The sequence below is a fragment of the Rattus norvegicus genome, chromosome 7, assembly GCF_021556685.1.
Source record: "Rattus norvegicus strain SHRSP/BbbUtx chromosome 7, alternate assembly SHRSP_T2T, whole genome shotgun sequence".
Classification (NCBI taxonomy): Eukaryota; Metazoa; Chordata; class Mammalia; order Rodentia; family Muridae; genus Rattus; species Rattus norvegicus.
The window spans coordinates 103,378,325-103,398,514 of record NC_141540.1 but is presented as its reverse complement, the minus strand read 5'-3'; the positions used below and the strand labels follow the sequence as shown (position 1 = coordinate 103,398,514).

The 20,190-nt window shown below is 45.9% G+C and overlaps 1 long non-coding RNA gene across 25 annotated transcripts in view; it reads right to left on the bottom strand.

Annotated features, from left to right (window-relative positions):
• The window catches only part of Pvt1 (Pvt1 oncogene), a 221,359-nt gene that overhangs the window by 98,032 nt on the left and 103,137 nt on the right, over positions 1–20,190 (bottom strand). For 4 of the 25 annotated variants that reach the window (NR_202068.1, NR_202082.1, NR_202078.1 and 1 more), the window contains 1 exon segment: positions 14,510–14,581. This is a non-coding gene — a long non-coding RNA (Pvt1 oncogene). 25 annotated transcript variants of the gene reach the window in all.

Sequence of the window (20,190 nt, the reverse complement as noted above, 5' to 3'; positions counted from 1 at the left end):
CCCATGCCTACTAGCTGATTACTGTTCCCACCAGGGAAACTGCAAACCCTTGACTATGAAAACACATGCCCGTCATCCCACACATCCCAGCACACTTTGTACTTTGCACTTGGGGGTCCTAAGTTCGTCGTCATCGTTCATCGTAGCTCTGTGTCTTACTTTCCTAGGCTAAGCCTCAGGCTTGCCAATGTACAACATAGTTTTTACAACAGTTGCGTTCCCCAGAACCCGGATCAAATAAAACAGAAAGCAAGGAAGCGCTCTAAACTTGGCACAAAAGGTGCTAAATGATTATATTAACATGAATTACAGCTCCCATGACCTTCAGATCAGTCATATCCATATACACCCATACAGTCCCAGTTACTCTGGTTTATATGTGTCCCACTCCTGTTTGGAACACTCTGCTTTGATCAGTCAGTTGAAATCTTGGTGCCAAGAAATTAGACACCAGGAGCAAGACCTAAGAATGTATCCGTCCTTAGGTAGCACAAGCTGTCCCCTGAGGTTTCATCCTGAGGAACAAGAAATAGCAGAGCACCTGGGAATTATGCCATATACCCCACTTTCCTGAAAGCTCCCGTGAGGCTGTTTGTGTGAGCACACTTGTGTGTGCCTAATTCCAGTCACAGCAAAGTCATTGAAGTCAGTGTACACTCTTGCACACAAAGGAGAATAGTAGGCTATGGGCCCCTAGACACATCACTGCCCCAGCTCTCAATCTCCTTGCCTGTAGAATGGACAGAGGGAAGCCCTGGTCTATAGAAATACACCTGAAGCCCAAGTACGAGAAGGAGTCCATATCCCAAGTGTTTATTTTTCCCAAGCTTAGGAACAGAATGTAGATCTACCAAATGACAGTCGTTTGACATCTCTGAACCTAAGAGACTGTCTTAACTTCTAAGGTAGAGTCAGGCAGTGGTTTAAAAGTTCCTTGAAAATTATTAAAACATCATAAGATTTCTCCAATGATCCTATCTGATGTCTTCTGGGAAGAATGATGTTGGTGATTGTGGTGATATCAGTGATGATGATGATGAGAAGGAGGAAGAGGAAATGGAGGAGGAGAAGATAACAGTGTTTGCTGTAACACCTGGGGCCTAGGAGATAGTTGTTCTTAAAAAAAAAAAAATTCAACAGTAGAACCAAACTTCTACTGACAGTTGGCTCCATTGTGCGGTAGACCTATTTTCCATCATTTTGCAAATGACCTGCTGGGGCTATCTTCCTTTCACTCTAGAATACACAAGGTGGTAATGGAGTCCTCACTGTGCCAACCTCACTGAATGGGAGACAGAATAGGATATGCTTAGGTTACCCCAGTGCTGTCACTGGCCTGATCTAGACAAGGGCTTGGGTGGCACTGAGTAAAAGTAGGGAACAGCTCCCCATGGCTACAGTCACAGCTATATCTACAGTCTTAACAAGCAGAGCTTAGGATCCTCCTTCCAGGCTTGGGAGGGTAGCAATTGGAAGGCTTCGTCTAAAACTGCTTGCTAAAGACAGGGCTTCCTTTGGGCATGGATGGATGCCTTTTTTCCATTTCTCAAGGCATGCTGTGGTTATGAATGAGATCAGTCACCCGTACTAGCTGTAACGAAAGAAGATAGACAGCGAGTAAATTCTCATCCTTTGAGCTGAGTACTGGCTTCAAATTTAACTCTTGCATAAAATACCTAGATCCCTAGTACACGGTACTTGGTGCCCTTGGACTAGGTGTGTTACAGCTGCCAAACCATACAGTGCCAATAAAGACTGTGAGATATCACGCCAGAGTTTCAGGCCAATGTCTTTGTTGGCCTGCGGGACCATGACAAAGCACCAGAGGCTGGGCTGCAGCCATAGAAATCTAAGATCTCACAATGCTAAGCCCAAGGTAGAAGTAGGCTTTTTCTCCTTGGCCTGCCTGTACATGACACTTCCCCCAGCCCCTATGGTGCCTTCTCTTGTTCAAACATCCCTAGTGTCTCTGTGTGGTCAACCAAGAAGGATGCTGGTCAGACTGGATGGGGCCATCCCGATGATTTCCCTTCACCTTCAGGACCTCTTTATGAATGCTAACTCCAAATCCAGACTTGTTCAAAGACATCATATGGTTCAGCCGGGACACGGAGCACCATGTCACCTCACCTCACTAAGCTCTAGAAGCATCATAAATCCCCATGCATTTTGTTCCAGCCATTCTGAGCATAAAACAGGAAAACTGGAGAACTGGGCCCATGGGTGACATCAGCGAAGGGATGACCTAACACAGTCAGAATTCAAGTGCTATATGAGATGAGACTCCCCACAGCCCAGCCAGAGAAAGAAGCTCAGTCACTGTTACATGAGGAAATTGTGTCGTCGGCAGGGGCCTCAATCCTTACTCCTCAGCCAGGTATGCAGTGCATAATTGTAATCCTGGCACTCTTGCACCGGAACAGAAGGTTGGATGCCAGCCTGTCTAATTAGCAAGACTTGGGCTCAACAAACAATGTGAGGAAGAGAGACAGAGCGGCATGACCAGCATCAGTGCCCAAGTCCTATGTGCTAACCTGAGAGGCATGACCAGCATCAGTGCCCTAGCCCTATGTGCTAACCTGAGAGGCATGACCAGCATCAGTGCCCTAGCCCTATGTGCTAACCTGAGAGGCATGACCAGCATCAGTGCCCTAGCCCTATGTGCTAACCTGAGAGGCATGACCAGCATCAGTGCCCTAGCCCTATGTGCTAACCTGAGAGGCATGACCAGCATCAGTGCCCTAGCCCTATGTGCTAACCTGAGAGGCATGACCAGCATCAGTGCCCTAGCCCTATGTGCTAACCTGAGAGGCATGACCAGCATCAGTGCCCTAGCCCTATGTGCTAACCTGAGAGGCATGACCAGCATCAGTGCCCTAGCCCTATGTGCTAACCTGAGAGGCATGACCAGCATCAGTGCCCTAGCCCTATGTGCTAACCTGAGAGGCATGACCAGCATCAGTGCCCTAGCCCTATGTGCTAACCTGAGAGGCATGACCAGCATCAGTGCCCTAGCCCTATGTGCTAACCTGAGAGGCATGACCAGCATCAGTGCCCTAGCCCTATGTGCTAACCTGAGAGGCATGACCAGCATCAGTGCCCTAGCCCTATGTGCTAACCTGAGAGGCATGACCAGCATCAGTGCCCCAGCCCTATGTGCTAACCCATGTGAGACAGATCACTCTCCATTTGAAAAGTATGAAAACTACAACACGACATGGAAGTAGGTAGATGCTGTTGGGTACAGTATGCCTTTACCCCAGCACTCACGAGGCAGAAATAGGAAGATCTCTACATTTGAGGCCAGCCTGATTTACATACCAAACTCCAGGACAGTCAGAACTATATTAAAAGACCCTGTCTCTACAAACAAAAAAACAAGAAATAATTAAAAAAAAAATTTAAGCAAAAGAAAGTAGAAGAAAAGGAATGGCAGTAGTAGCAGGTAAATTATGAGTGAAGTCTGGGCCAGTACCACAGGCACTGATGCACTGTTTCAGCCAAACCTTGGGTTACTCAAATCCAAGCTTTCCCAGGCTCCTCTCACTTCTAGGAATGATTCTCAGAGACGATTCTAAAGCCCATGTGGAAGGGTAAGAGCAATGGCTGGTTAGTGTGACCCTATGGGTAAGTCTTCTGGGCCTTGCCAAGAACTAGTGCGTCCCGTTTTGTGGTTTGCTTTTGTGCAGCATGCAATGGTAGTCTTGCTTCCAGCCCCAAAGAACATTCAAGATGATTATTATTTCAGGCTTTGAATTTTGTCCACAGTCCTGCAGGCAACCTGCTTGACAAGCTTTGCCCTTTGCTGTGTGCATCTTTGACCACCAGAATTGTACTGGGAAGAAGAGGCGTGGCCAGCAGTTTTGACCCATACCACCAGAATATAAATCCCACTCAATACACATAAGAGGCAGAACATCTAGAAGTGCATAAAGAAATAGATTTACAACAAAACTTTTATTCATTGATCAAGCAATTTATATATTTATTTTTGAGAAAGGGTCTCACTCTAGACTCTTGTCTAGACTCTCTAATGTAGACCAAGGTGACCTCAAACTCATAGAGATCCACCTGCTTCTGCTGGTGGGATTGAAGGTGTATGCCCAGAATTTTTTTTTTTTTAAACCAGACAAAGGGAAGGAGCTTTGGGTTCCCAGGTCTGCAACTGTGAGTTCAAGCTTCAATTTTCTTCTTGGATAAAAGGAGGGTGTTTGGGAGAAATGTGAGCTGAGCTGAGGACACCACACCAGTCGTCCAGCACTAGAATAGTTTCCAGAACAGCGGCTGCCTCACAGACAGACCTTTCCTTTGCTCATTGAGAAAATGCAGACACTGAAAAGAATAATCTAGAAAATGCAAGTGTGATTACTGAAAGGCATGACCTGGAGGCAAATACAACCGACTGCTCCCAGTCATGTGACCTCACTGGGTTCCTCATCCTAAGCTAAAAAGACCTATCTGCCATCAGAAGTGCACAATCTTTAATAGAGACAAAGGACTCAATACAAAATAAAGCTCTAAGACAGAATGTTTAAAATAATTATCCACTTAAAGACAGCTTTCTGAAATGCAAAGAAAGCATCAACTGCAATGCTTAAGGAAACCAGGGACCGGAAGGAGGGGAAGAACGAAGTTCTTAGCTGGGTGATAATTTTGCTGAATAAGCAGTAAGGATGATGTTACTACAGCACGGGAGCTCCAGGAACTCAAAGGGCTTTAACAGACATGATCTCATTGCGATCTTTTTTATTAGCTTCTAAGACAGGTTAACAGGTTCCTGCTTCTCTGCTGAGACAGGGAAACTACAGGCTTGTGGTCTCCCCGGACCTACTGAGGCCAGGCAGCTTGTCTGAGCTGCTTACACAGCACACTCTACAATCTGTTTCTTTATCTTTGATCCCTCACAAGCCAGGCGTCACAGGTGGAAAGGCTTTTTTCTTTGAAACTTGTTTGCTGTTGGTTTAGAAAATAATAGTAAAATAAATTTGCTGCGGCAACACTAACTGAATTCTAGTTTTTTGTTTGTTTGTTTTTGTTTTTGTTTTTCTAAGGAATGGAGCAGAGTAAGGAGAGCCTTTGAGATTTACCCAGGACCTACCTGGCAGGCCAACAGGCTTTCCAGACCACAGATAGGCAAACTAGTGTTCCTCTGGAGGCAAACCAGGGTCATGCATACATAGTTAAGGGAAGTAACTGTTAAAGGCGGGGGCTTTTATCCCTGAGTTCCTCTATTAAATGCCTTTATTCATGTGTTTGTTTCAGTGCTGATAGGTAAATATACCACTGAATTATACCCAAGCCCTGCTAATTAATTCTGAAATGTCTTTTGGCTTACGTACAGAGAGAATCTACTGAGCCCCCAAGGCCATGCTGGGATCTCTTACTATCTAGTATGTCCCAGTCCTCCATGGGCTGCCCCTTGCTTTTTCACCATACTAAAGCCTGCATGAATCTTGACCTACACTGGGCTTCCTATACAGGACTCACGAATCTACCCCTGAAGTGACTGCCAGATTTCAGTATGACAAGGATACCCTTGTGAAGATTTCTGTGCAGGGAGCCCTATGGGATTTAGGAATGCATGAGGGGGTAGAAGCATAATGGAGTAGAAGCATCCTTGGGTGACACTTCCCCTCTCTCTCAGGAAGTCCCCAGTTCCCCATTCAGCCTACTAGGGCTTAGATTCCCAGGTCATTGCTCAATGGAGTGAGATCATGTCTCTGTAGTACTACATGCACTGTTCAAGTGCTGCGTGGGCAGGAGCCATCTTGGCTCCATAGCCCCTGAAGACGCCGTTCCCCTGTAACAGTGTATACTAGGAAGGGACTAGAACCCCAGAACAAGTCCTGATGATGGGCTTATATACTAAGCACTATGGGAAGATATCTGGAAGAAGGTCTTCCAGGCCAGGATCCTGTGAGTTGGTTGATGACTGTCTTTTCCTGATCCTTCTTTAGTCCTCTCTTCCTGAGTGACTATAGCCTATCTCCTCCTCCTCCCCCTCCCCCTGGTCCTCCTCCTCCTCCTCCTCCTCCTCCTCCTCCTCTTCCTCCCCTTCCTCCTCCTCCTCCTGCTACTGCTGCTGCAGTCAGATCTTCTCTAGAGAGCTCTTTAAGCAAATTCTTTGTATGCATGGTGACTCCGTCTAGCTCCTGGAACTCATTTAAGAAAAGTGCCACCCTAGACTTTATAGGTGACAATGTGGAATAGTTACAAGAGCTCACAGTATGAAGTCTGAGGCTCCAAGTTTGGCCCCACTGGGGAAACCATGCTTACCTTCCTCACAAGGTACTATGGCTTTATGGCTATAGAGCCTGCTGCTAATGGCACCCATGAGTCAGGCCTTAGTCTTTCCCTGTGTACAGAGGGCCAACAAGAGCAGCATGCCATTCCAGGTTGACTCAGTTACCCCAGGACACATCTGACACCTGATACAGATGAGGTACTTTCTCCTCAAGCTTCCAAGCTGAGAGCTGGCATCCCAATCAGTCAGAAGGGGACCAGATCAGGTTAGTAGGAGCATCGGATGAAAGGCTGGGATAAGGGGTTGTTGAAGAGAGAGCACAGTTGCTGAAGCATTTTCCACATAATCATGATGACTTGAGAGTTGAGATGCCCGGCACACAGGTAAAAAGCCGGGCAGCACTTCTACAATCTCTGTGCTGGGGAATGGAGACAGGAGAATGTAGATTCAGCAAGATATGCTTTGTCAAGGAAGAAATAAAGCATGTGAGTGGATAGACACAGGGCAGGGTGTGTATACAGAACTGAAACTCAAATGTTAAGAGTTTTCTGGAGGATTCCAGTTAAGTCACCAGAAATCAAGTTCAAGTAGCTTACAATTGCCTGTAACTCCAGCTCCAGGACATCCAGTGCCTCTTGGCTTCTGTGGGCACCTGTGTGTATGTGTACACACAGGCCAACACATATAAAATTAAAAATACTAAAAAACCATTTTTGCTTGAGAGTGTCTCTTTCTCTAGATAGCCCCAGCTTTCATGGATATAAGACTATAAAGACCAGCTGACCTCGAACACAAAGAGATCCACCTGCCTCTGCCTCTGGAGGGCTGGAATTAAAGGTGTGAGCCACCACACCTGGTCTTATAAATAAATCTTTAAAAACAGAGAAAAAGATTATAGGAGATTCTCAGCGTAGACCTCTAACATCTCCACACAAATGGGTACCCATATGTATACACACACACACACACACACACACACACACACACACACACGCTATGTCAAAAAGGCCCAGTACAGTCCCTGATAGTGAACAAGCGAACAAGCACTTAGTAAAGAAGAGCTCCAGTTATATAGGAAGAGGGAAAAATCCATGTCTCATGGCTTAAAGCTTTTCCAGGAATTCAGCCATCAGAAAGGAGTGATCGGCTAAGGCTAGAGAAAGTGCAGTGTCTTTAACCAGTGACTAAGGCGGTCAGTGCATCTAACCACCACCCGGGCAGGGATGGCTTGGGTTGGTGCCTTGGCTGGCCCACACTCTGAGTGATGCATTTTCCCGAAAGTAGTGCCGTGTAAGTCCAGGGCTAGCACTGTTCTCCGTTCCCTGGAGCCTGACATTGGTCAATAATGAGAGATGCTTCTTAAAACGGGCAGAGAATGCCAGGGCCCCTGGAAACTGTGTATGGAAAGAAAGATTAGAGAGAGCTGGAGAGGAAAGGACAGATTCATAGGTACAAGTCATTTCCCAAAAGCCATCCCCTGTTGATTTAGCTATGTGAGGTGTGAGGATGACAGGGCGGGTCTACATGCCAGGCTGAGTTCTGGGATGGAAGCCAATGTCAATGAAGATGAGGTCTGAAGAGAGAGAACAGAAGAAGCAAAGGGGCCTGATGGAGCTGTGACAGTACAAGAGGAATGAAACACACACACACACACACACACACACACACACACACACCCCAGAACATACAAGATCTTGTCTCAGAGAATCTGTCCTCAATGTATGTCCTATTGTCTAGGTACTGGGGAACTGAAGTTGACAGAACTTAGGGGTCAGGTACGGAAACCTCAAAGAACATAACAATCCTGGTCATTACACTGCTGAACCTCTTCCCAGCTGAGCACTGCCAGGAAGTCAGTCAATAGCTCTGGGGTCCACTCACTCAGCAATAAAGGAGAATGTGAGCATTTCCTCCCAGAAGGGCCCACAGAAACATGCCAGCTTCTACAAGGGCTTTGAACAGGGCAGTAAGCCCCTGACCAGTTACTTTGGATCCCTAAGATAAACAAAACAGTGCAAGGTCCCCTCTCACAGCTGAGACTCAGGAGATGGCTGTAAAGGCAACGGGACTCACTCGTGCTCACCGTATTTGTCGAATAGGACAGCAGTAACAAATTACCATAGGCTTTAAACGACAGAAAGTCATTTCCTCATAGTTCTCAGGTGACAAGTTCACTTGAAACCAGGCATCAGCCAGGTCCATTTCACCTGAGACCCCTCTCCCTGCCTTGGCTGTGGCCATCTTCCCCAAGGTCTTCAACTGCCTTCTTTCGTGGCATTTTTATAGCAAATGTCTGCTTCTTGTACCAGCCACATATGCTGAGGGTCCATGCCTGTGGCATCACTAAACAAATAACTTTTTCAGACACCCTATTTGGGATTGCAGCCACATTTTGAAATTGAAGGTGAGGACATTTTAAGGTAGGGGTGTGTGTGTGTGTGTGTGTGTGTGTGTGTGTGTGTGTGTGTGTGTGTCAGTCATCACCTCCCCCTGAAGCTCCCAAACCTGACAGATACACCAGAGCTTCTAAAGAAAACCTTGACTTCCGTCCACCCAGAATCAGATTTCAAATGGGAGGCACAGGTCTATATTTATCCTCAGAGAAATCCGCAGATGCATGTGACCATGAATGGGTCTCCACACCTCAAGGCATGCCATCTCACCTGTGCTGGTTACTAGCCATAACTCAGTGGCAATTCCTCTATCTCAGGACAGACTGCTTGCCAAGGTATGCAAACAACACTGCCAATGTCTGTGGTGACAGAACTCAGCTCTCTATAAGGAATGGGGAACCATGAAGAATGTGTCACTCAATCAAGTCCATTCCTTTTGATTGGTATTCCACTCTAACTCTCTGTGCTGGTGGAGATGAGCTATACCAGGTGATGTTCATACAGGGCCAGGAACCTGGTGCTCTAGTGAAAGCATCTCAGAGGCAGAGGAGGGTGTGGTTCTGCCCAGGTCTTGCTTACCTAAACAGAGCAGCCACCACAATGACCACTGAAGAAACATAGAGACTGAGGCCAGCTTTGTGAGCATGTAAGGCTTACTATGGCCTTGCCTTAAGCTAAGTTCTTCCCACAGGGCCTAACACATGACAAGTGCTTACTAACCAAGAGCTCTTCTCTTCATTTCTAAAAAGTATTTCATTCAATCCCCCCACCCCCATCTCTTTGCTCACCTCTCCTCAAGAGTCAGTACTTTCTCCTAGATGATGAGCAAAGCAAGAAAGAGGACTATGGTTTCCTTTCTACCTTGAGTGACAAAGCCACTTAAATCTGTGGCACCAGAGATATGTCATGTACACCAGGTACCCAACATAATCAGTGGAATAGCTGGTATATAAGAAATATGTGGCAAGTTTAGTTAATACTCATGAGCATGTGGGGCAAGAAGGCAGTGAGCAGATACACTGCCTCTGGGCTCCTTTCTCACAGATAATAAATGCCCACAAATAGAACATCCAACCACTGGCAACAAAGAAGCCAACCAGATGTGCACCTTACCCATCAAGCTGGCAAGATGGTGGCCCAAAAGAGGCGTGGATCAATGTGTGGCACGGGGCTCTGCAACTGTTGAGTTCGAATGCAAACAGGAACAGCCGTTCTGGAAACAGCTCAACAGTTCTATGTGGGTAATGGAGGGTATTCAGCTGACTCAGAGGCAGCAGTGTGTCTGTCCTCCCTAGGCATGCCCCCAAGAAGCTTATACACTTGTCACCCATAAGGAACAGCAGGCAATTCATCCCAGCAGTACTGGCTGGGATAGAAACAGAAGAAATGAAAAAGAAGCAAGCTGGTCAGTAAGCACAGTGTCTCTAAACAGGAGGACAGATAAATCATCCTTGAAAGATCCTTGATATTGGTCACTATCCATTCCCTCTAAACTACCTTGCCCCTTCCCCATCCACTCAGGCCAACTCTTTGTTATCAGCTCATGGCTTTGTGCTCCCCTCCCCCCTTTCCCCCAGGAAAACATATTTTAAAAAAAAAAAAAAAAAAAAGCAGGCTCCAGGAAACCTTTTCACTTGTCTTTTTACCCAGATTTTCCCTAACAAAGAACCTGGCTCTTGTCCAAGAGCCCTGAGGAGCAAGGGACCTCATTCATCCCATTTAAACCAATTTGCCAACCCAGACAGCAGCTAATGGGCAGTCGGGGCCCTAACAGTCATCAATACCACTTTCCAAATCAAGTTACCAAATTGGTCTTAAAACCACTTCAAAGGGACCCGGCTGACCATTACCAATGAGGCATCCAGCTGTCCCTGTGACCACCGCTTCTGCTGCCAGAGTCCTCTTCCACAGCACTGGGGACAGAGCCACAAGCTGTTTTCCCCTAAAGGCTGACTCTCCAGGATGGAACTGGAGTCCTGTGAAAATGAAAAGCTTTGGCCAGGGGATTAGAATCGGAGGAGCACTGGACAAGCTCCAGGGAGACCAACAGCTCCCTCTGAATCCTTAACACAGTAACCGTGTGATGTTAGTGTATTTATTAGCCCCCATGTTATAGACAAACACTCTGAGACTATGCAATCCAGGCAAGGTCTCAGCCTGGCTAGTAAGTAATAGATGTAGAAACCATAGTCTGAGCTCAGGTTCTGAGCCAAGGTGGCTTTATGACAGGTAAAGATCTCAGGACCTGAATCTCTTCTTTACAGCGAAACAAAATGTCAACTGAACCTCACATGAGAGTCAAGAGTCATTTTCCTAAAGATGCTCTGTTACTCAAAAACAGAGTGCCAGCATTTTCTAGAGCTTAATGGAAGATGAAATATTTAACCTCCTTATTTTTCATTCCATGTAACCCTGAGCCCTGGGGACGTGCGATGGCTTTCCACCCGGGAAGCTGAGTAAATGTTCAAGTGTTCATCCTAGATATCAGGCACAAGCTTCGCTTCCGACAATGAACATGTTCCCCAACCAAGCGTGATGATTCATCTTCATTGTGATGTTGACTGGATTTTGTTTCATCTTCCTAGGTGACTTCTAGGTGTTCTGTGAGGGTATTGGCAGAGAACACTACCTAAGGCATGAAACCAGCACCCATGAACACAAGTGGCAACATCCCAAGAACTGGAGTCTAGTGTTGAATGTTAAGAAGGGGAAACAAAACAACAACAAAAGGGGAATCCAGATGAGTACCAGCATTCACCTCTCTTCTCTGCTTCTTGACTATGGATTCCACCTCAACCTCCTGACACTAGAACTACAGCTGTTCTCACTGCCATAATAAATGGTACCCTCAAACAGTGAGCCAAAATAAAAGGTTCCTTCAGTCACAAGGAGGAAAGCAGGACACTAAGGTACATGCCAACTTTTCTTTAAACACAAAACTGTCAATCAACTACACTAGGTTAAGAGAGACGCAAGATCCGCAAACCTGCTGTTTCCAGTGAAAAGGAGACTGTTCTCTGCTCCCAATTAGGGGACATTTGGTGATGTCTAAAATCATTTTGAGTTGTTATAACTAGGGTGGGGGGTTGTGGAGCTTCCTTCTTATGTAGGAAGAAGGTGAAGGAAACTGTTAGAATGCACAGGGCAGCCAAATGCTGAACTATCTTATCCAAAATGTCAACCATAGGAGGCTGAGACGCAGGGTTGGGGATTTAGCTCAGTGGTAGAGCGCTTGCCTAGCAAGCACAAAGCCCTGGGATCGGTCCCCAGCTCCGGAAAAAAGAAAAAGAAAAAAAAAAAGGAGACTGAGACGCTTTAGTTCAGACCCCACGTGTCTTTAAATCTCCATAATCCTCAGGCCATACAAGAAAAACCTTTCTAGCAACCACTAAAATACTACTTTCTGATTGGTATTAGACTCAGTAGAAACCGTTTTTATGGCTAACACAGGCAGAGTTGCAGAAAAGCTCAACCACAGAGAAGTGTTCAGTTGAAACTCTTCCCATGAAATGATTCAGGATGCTTGAGAAATCTGTCCCTTCATGCAATATTCCTGAAGGCCTACTATGAGTCAGGCAGGCCCCATGCTAGGATGGGGAATGGTTCCAACAGCAAGCACGACTTTCCGAAATGCAGGACTCTGATATCATCTCCATCCATCTCCAGATGGGATATGCCCTGGCTTCAGACCCAAAACCCCACATAGAACATTCTATTCTTTCAGAACCTTGGGAGAAAGGGCCGAGATAGAGTAATAATCACAGTTAAAATGGCAGCTTATAAAATCTCACCCACAGACTTGACAGTTTTAGAACAGCCAATATTTCAATAGATAAAAACTCATAACTAGACTTCAAAGCGGAATGGATTGAGCACTACGGACTTTTGTTTTCCATTGAAAGATGCTGAAGCTGGAGGTTCCAATACCTGAAATGACAAACATACCAGCTGTCGGGATGAGTCAGCTCTGTGGTACTAGTGACTGTCACTCTGGAACTGTCATTCATAGGAGAGCCCTGTGCTCTCACTCGTCTAGCTCAGCAGCTGTGTAGAAGGTGGCTGCCCAACCCCCTCCCTAGCATCAGGACCATTATAGGTCACAGGAGAAAAAGTACTGCATCAGTTTCAATATACAAATATATAAATGGGGATATGTTAATAAGAGGCAGTTGTGAGCTCACAGGAACCAAACTGTACTGATTTCTATCCCTTGTCTGAGGCAAACAGGCCCGGGTTAAAACACACAGTTTAAAAGAGCCCCTTCCAAACTGGAAGTAGAAACAATTATCTCACAACTGGTTAGAGGGAGACAAGTGAAAGCTGTGCAGACATGTTCAGAACTGAACTGGGAAGGTGGGGCTATGCTCAAAGCCTATGAACCTGGAAGGAGTCTGAGACATGGGATGACTGGAAAAATAAAGTCATTACTCTGTTCCCAGATGCAAAATGTCCCACAGAAGACCTCAAGGTGGAATGATCCTAGGAAAATGAAGACTACCACTTCCCCAAGAGGAAAAGTCTCATGGCACCCATGTTTAGGGCCAGGCTGGGGGTTTACAATGCTTAATACTGATTGTACGGCTGATCTACAACCACTGGAAAGAGAATCTTCTGGGCATGTCTATGTCAGATTATCTATACTAGGTTAAATGAGGTGAGAAGGCCCACCCTAAATATTGGCCATACTGTAACATGAACTGGGGGTCCCAGACAGCCCAAGAGGAGAGAGGAAAGTGAGCACCAACATTCTTCTCCCTGTGACTGAGGAGGAAAGGTGACCAGCTGTGAGTTCCTGTCACCATAGTCCCCTGTGATGGTAGACTGTACTCTTGAACTGTGAGCTAAAATGAGTCTTTCTTTCTTTGCATTTGCTTCTTCGATGGTGTTTTTATAAAAGGAACAAGACATGTAACTTAAACAAAGCTCAACAATGGAAGGCTGGCACATGAGGCCCCAGACTCAGAATGATGGGGAAAAGACGTGGATTCACCCACATAAGGAGGCCACGATTAGTCAGAGACTTGACGGTCATGGTCATGGTCAGAGTGTTCATTCACAGGAACAAAGTAATAAGCATTGGTGTTCCAGACATACATCCTTTAGCAGGGACTTGGGACCCCAGCAAACCAGCAGAATAAGGTACATTATCTCCATAATGAGAACAAGGACAGCAAATATTCACTGAGGGTTTACTACTGACCAGATGCAACAAGGAAGATCAGAAGTTGAATATTGGCTATATCATGAGCTTCAACCTTCCCTGGGTATGAATGGACTGAATACTCAGATTTTCTAAATACTGAATTTTTTTTTCATTTCTTTTTTTTTTTTTTTTTTCGGAGCTGGGGACCGATCCCAGGGTCTTGCGCTTGCTAGGCAAGTGCTCTGCCACTGAGCTAAATCCCCATCCCCTGAATACTGAATTTTTATAGCAACCATCATAGGCACGGTGGCAGGATAATATCTCCCACTCAGAAAGCAAAATAATCTAAGTTGGGGATCGTATACATAATTACCATTTTGAATACTTAAAAGAGTGACCATGATTATAAAAAAAAGAAGTGGTGTCCAGTAGGGAGGATACTTTACCTAGAAGACCTCTCCCGTCCAGGCTCTGAGGACCTGGGAGGGTGCAGGAATATATAACCCCTCAGATGTTGCCTGAAACTTATTCCTGTCAACTCTTCTACCCATGGACCACCTAACTAGACATGCACCATCCCATTGGCTGGGAGCACGCCATCTAGCAGCAGGAGGTGGCTCTAGGAAGTACTATTGGCTAGAAGAGCAAAGGCCATGTGGACCACTGGGAACCAAATGCAGATTTTGTGGACCACAATGTTCAGGAATTGAAGTTCTAGTGTATCCTTACCTGGCTGAGATGTCTTCTAAAGTGTCCTTTGTCCAGTCACTTCAGACCACATCCAATCTGCCACTGTTCCTTCTGGTAAAAAAAAAATCTCTGCTCCATCCATATCATATAGGGCACATGGCCCTAACTTAGTCCCTACACATGAGGATCCTTCATTAATGACTGGTAAATGAGATGGAGGGCAGGATGGGTGACCGTACCACCAAAGAGGTGTTCTTTCCTCCTCAGTAACTATTGGGATACAGGGAGAGGAAAGTCATCACCTCCAGCCTCTCATTCAACAACACAGATTGAAAAAGTCAATGACATTTCTGCACCCCACAACCCCACGGCTCCATCCTTGACATCACCTCTAACGCAACAATTCGCCTGTCACAGGAGGACCCTTGGACAAAGCAATAAAAATGGAGTTGGAATTTAGTTCCTGTCCAACAAAGCATAAATCCTTCTGTACTGCACATTATTGTCTTGCCACTTCCAGAACGAATGGCATCGCTTTTTAAAGGGGTCATTTTCCTCTAAACACTTGAAGGAAACAAATGTCAGAACCCCAAAGGGATCTTCAATTTGACTTCATGCCATCTGTCTTACCAGGAGCTTTCAACTATATGCATTTGTGAAACCATAAGACATAACTGCAAGGTAAGGCTTTCCCTGTACAGCCTCAAACTGTCCCTACTTGGGAGCACTTCCCGTTATCAACTGGAACAACTCTGCTCAAGGGATGTAGGTTTTGAAACCATGGAACTTCATCTGTAGTCAAGAAGAAATACAATACAAGTTGGCTCTCTCCATCCCAGAATGGGACATCCTCAGGGACCTGTAGCCTACTGAAGAGCCACACTCTTTTTCTGGAAACCGCTGTTTTCAATTTTGCTTATGGGTGACTACAACTGCCATTGCCGAAAGTCTGAACTGAAAACACTAGGGTGCACTGTTTCTGGAATGATAGGCAGGGCCAAGAGAGGCCATCAGATTCACCCTACCATTCCCCTATATGAAGATACCCTTATTCTCCATATGGCTTCATTCCTTGAGCAGTCCATCAGAGAGATCATATGTAGAGGACACAGAGCCAGTGGTGTCCATCTGGCTTCAGTCTTGAGGGGATGAAGCTGCCTTAGAAGAAGAACCAGAGGAAGAATAGGGTGAGAAGACACTAATAGACAACTCAGGTACAGATGTTTGAGCAGCTGCAAGCCAGACATAGCATATAAAGGGTCATGATTTGCAGTAATAAAGAATCTGGGATTCAAATACTACCTCAGTCTTACTGAGAATCAAAAGTATCTTTCCTTTCTGAGCCCTGAGTTTGACCTCTGTAAATTACAGATGATAATGGCCTGCCTTGCATATGGAAAGATTAATTAGATGATGTCCCAGCAAGCTTATGAATTGCAGGTGAGGCTGCTATTGGTGGGCAAGCAGGTGCAGTGTATTCATGGAAGCAGGATGGGCATCCGAAGGAAAAGGAGTCAAGTAATGAAACATAATCACATAAGGAGGATGCAGGAGACAGGACAGAGTAGGGAGGTGACTGGGTCTGTAGTTACATTGGGAGTTGGGAGCTGGACATGTATGTTTTCCTCTACCTGACACTTTCTGTGTCACACTCTCCAAAGATCCAAGTGCATGTGCACTTTGAGAAGAGGTGCCTTTTCTCAGGGGCTCTGTTATTAAGAGGACCAGCAAGGTGCCTGAGAAAAGGTTACTGGTTGGGGGGTAGCTGGCTCAGCATGGTGAAGCCAAGTCAGGTGGTACAGTAGGCATGGTCCTGTGCAAAAATCTGAGGCAAAGGCTTTCATTCCGTGTAAGACTCCCTTTCCAGTGTGACCTGTTGTTTGTACGCCAGGTGCATGACAGAACACAACTGGCCCTAAAGAATGAGGCAACACAGCCCACCCACTGTCCCGGCTGGTCTTTGAGGATGGACTTTCTGCAGAAGGAGCAATGTCTCCAAGCCCAGCTCAAGGAATGTTCACACAACAATAATCCAGATCCAGAGAGCAACCAGGGCCAGTCATATTTCATCCTTCATAAGCAAGGGGTTTGGGGTGTGTCCAGCTGATCAGAGAGAGTCCTAGTCTGAAGTGCTTTCTGCCTGGGAAAAGCAAGCTGCCCAATTCTTGTTTTAGGGCCACACTTCACTCAGCTCCCACCACCCTGAACACTTGCCCACATCTCACAGTATGCCCTCGTGGCCACAGCACCCAGCAACACCATTGAGAAGCATCACGATGTTGGTGAGTTGAGCTTTTGGACAAGCTTATACAAAGTAGGACATTCTAAGCACACATGCTGGACATTTTCTCCTCCATGTGAAAGGCCTGGTTTTGATGTACGTTCTCAGTAACCCCATGGAGTTACCATGCTTCCCAGGTGAGAAACTGAGGCTTAGCAAGATACAGTACCTCCCAGGTCACACGGTCACAGGCTGTGTGTCACTAGGTCATTGTTGTTTCAACTTGTAAGCTCTATATAGGTCAGATGGTGGACTTTTGTGTGATTCTGATACCTACAAGCTATATGACTGGAGACCAGGCATTTTTGTCTCTTTGAAACTTCATTTACTTCTTTACAACAAAAAATACATGATCCATCACATGCAGGCTGAATTCATATTGAGAAATGAATGAAAATGCCTACCTTGGAGTCCAGCACACAACAGATACTATCTAGAAATATCTAGAATAGAAAAATAGATATATAGAATATCCAGAGTAGAAAGTAGAATAACTAGAATAGAAAAGACAGACATATGTACATATACGCACACAGAGACAGGCAGGCAGGCAGGCAGACAGACAGACAGACAAGACAGGCAGAGCTATACCTAGCTGGGTTCTCTGAATAAGCATCCAATTAACCTCTAGAAGAAAGACAGTGAAAAAAGGTATATCCTGCTATTTATGCAATTGACCAGCTGGTAAGCAACCCAGCTTACTTCCTTCTAAATGGGAGAGAAAAAGACTTAAAATGAAGACAAGAAAATTTGAATAGGGTCTGGTGAGATCCCAGCATATGCAGGTACAGCAGCTCAAACAGATCAAAACAGTCCTCCAATGTTGCTTTGCTTCAAGCTCTGCCTGCCTCAGAAGTGACCATCAGTCCTACCCCAGCACTGCTTCTCCAGCTCGCAAGTCAACATCATGAAGCCAGCAGTCTGTGTGTTGCATGCCTGCAAATCCCAGCTCTCACAATATGAAGCAAGGTTATCCCTTAACTACACAGTGAATTTGAGGCCAGCCTGGGTGACATGACATAGTGCCTTCAAAACAAAATGAGTTGAAAAGCTCTTTAACCTTCCCCATATCCCTCAAGATTAGATTCTTCTTTCCAAGAAGGGAGTCCCCATAATTTTAGGAAGCATTTAAGGACTTTTTAACCTTAGAGAATTCGTAAAGATAATAGTCCAGAATTTCCAGCTTAAAGCTTGAGAGAAAGGCTGGTGTTTGTCCTTTCCTCATCTGAGCTCCTCAAGGTAAACTGAACCAAGGCTACTCATCTCTTCTCTCTCTGTCTCTCCCAGACCCATCTTGAAGGTACAGAGGCAGACAACCTCCCTGCCACTCAGATCTCAGACCCCCAAAGAAGCACATTGAGATGGTATTCCCAGGAATCTGTGTGACAGAAGCAGGAAGCAGGGCAAAGCGGCCCTGCAGAGTTTTCCAGAGGAAATGAGTCAAGGGGTGTTATGCAGTCACACATGGCCAGGCAAGGAAATGGCATTGTCTGGGGACCAGCACACAGAGTCTTACATAAGGGACACCCTCTCACTTTCTGGCCATGGCCGTATTTGGGGATTGGCAAAAACATGAGAAGGAGTACCTCTGGCCTGTGTAAACACGAGCTGCATTAGGGTGGTAGGCAGAGGTCTGGGTGGGGATTCTCGCTGGCTCGATGCTGGGGAGAAAACTGACTCACATGTCTTCATGCCCTGCCACACACTGGTTAGGCTACTGCTCTGAGGACAGACTACCAGTCTCCGTCTACACAAAGTATGCCTTCAATACATGCCAATCCGGGTCCTAAGGAAAAACATGGCGCCACCCTATCCAAGACAGAGAATTAAAGCAAAAAAGACACAGGGTCCTGAGGCTGCAGTGAAGTCTGGCCAGGGTCCCTGGCAGTGTAAAGGGAAAAAACAAAGTGCTCGAGTCCACAAGACAGCTCCGAAATGAGCACAGATGAGGGTACCTCCCGCAAGAAGCAAGAGAGACTGGGAATCAGAAAACCAACAATCCTACTGCATGCACCAGACAGCCCCTAACCAGGCTGAGCAGACTCTACCAATTCAACGTAGTCAATTCAGTGGTTGCAGCCCTTGGTATAGTACAAGAGGGGAGAGAGAATGAGCTGCAAGCGGATTCTCAGCAGAGGTTGCACGGGCAGCCCCACTCTGCAGCACACACACATGCAAACACATGCGCCTTCTCTTCAAAAGGTGAAGCTTAAGGCTTCTGGCTAAACCCAGTCCCCCATGAACTTTGAAGAATCAGAATTGAAGGAGGGCAGTGCTGGTGCACACCTTTAACCCCAGCAATTAGAAGGCAGAGGCAAGTGGATCTCTGAGTTTGAGGCCAGACTGGTCTACAGAGTGAGTTCTAGGACAATCAGAGCTACACAGAGAACCCTGTCTCAAAAAAAAAAAAAAAAAAAAAAAAGGAAGGAAAGAAGAAAGAAAGGAGAAAAGAAAAGAAAAACAAACAAACCAAAAATCAGAATTGAAAGCCAGTTTTGTTTGAGGTTTCACTGAAGGGAACTTTTAGAAAGTTGGAGGTACAGGAAAATCATTTGGTCCTTGTGCCCTGTTAGCAGAGAACCTGATCTTAAACCTTATCACTCCACTGTGCTTCATAATAGACTTCCGACCTCAAGGATCCTGGGAGGAGGCTACTTCAAAGTAAAACGTAAAACAGACCGTGATGCGTAACTAACATCTGTCAAGACCCAGTGAAGCTCAAAACTGTCTAGATTTCAGTGTCACAATCAGGTCCCCCATCTCTGCAGACTCCTTCCTTCTAGTCTTATTCCAGCATCCTGCCTTAGCTCTCACAACTTTGCTGTATTTGGCCTTTTTCTCGAAGCATGGCTGTCCGTGTGAGCTGCCAGGTATTTCCCCATTACAAGTTCATACGAAGGACCTTTATTCCCCCCTTTCCCTTTGTGTGATTGCAAGGTGAGATATGAGACGGAGAAAGTTTCCTGGAAGAAAGTCCTCCATCTATGTCAAGGGTAATGAAAACCTCTGCTTCATCATTTCTAGTGGGACGAGGCAAGATGGAGGTTGGTGGTTTATGGCTTAGGGAGGGATGGGGCAGTCTGCCTGCCTTGAGAGCCACTAGTTTCTATCCAGCCAAGTAGAGCCCAGCATCATCCACTCATGCCAGCTTTGCTTACAAATAAAAAAAGGAGGAAAGAAAACCCTCACAGTTTAGCTTAAAAGGACCTTTCATGCCTTGCCAGGCCTCTGCCTTCTCCTCACCACGCCTCTGTCGCAAAGTACAATACATATGTTTATCTTGCTTCAAGCAGGGGTATATTAAAATACTTGAGGATTTTCCCCTCCTAACACTGGCATGTTGGCTCCCAGCGGCTGCACAGCCACATATCATGAATTGCAAAAGCAGCCATAAATTACTGCCTTTGCAAACACACAGACCTTTCCTGAGGTTGCAAGT